Below are 207 nucleotides of genomic sequence, written 5' to 3'. Positions count from 1 at the left end.
CGTAGCGATGGGTTTGGATCAGATCTCCGTTTGGATTGGGATCGGAAGGACGCTAGTATTTCGCTCAAGGATTATTTGAATTTTAAGTAATTAGTTTGATGGGTACGATCATACCAGCACTAATGCACCGGATCCCATCAGAACTCCGCAGTTAAGCGCGCCTGGGCGAGAGTAGTACTAGGATGGGTGACCTCCTGGGAAGTCCTC

The 207-nt window shown here is 48.8% G+C and overlaps 1 pseudogene; it reads left to right on the top strand.

Moving 5' to 3' along the window:
- Positions 1–100: 100 nt before the first annotated feature.
- On the top strand, positions 101–207 carry LOC118345161 (annotated as a pseudogene; the record flags this gene model as incomplete).

Source organism: Juglans regia, unplaced genomic scaffold (assembly GCF_001411555.2).
Source record: "Juglans regia cultivar Chandler unplaced genomic scaffold, Walnut 2.0 Scaffold_15891, whole genome shotgun sequence".
Taxonomy (NCBI): domain Eukaryota; kingdom Viridiplantae; phylum Streptophyta; class Magnoliopsida; order Fagales; family Juglandaceae; genus Juglans; species Juglans regia.
Note: the sequence above shows the minus strand (reverse complement) of the source record. Positions and strands in the feature narration are given on the sequence as shown.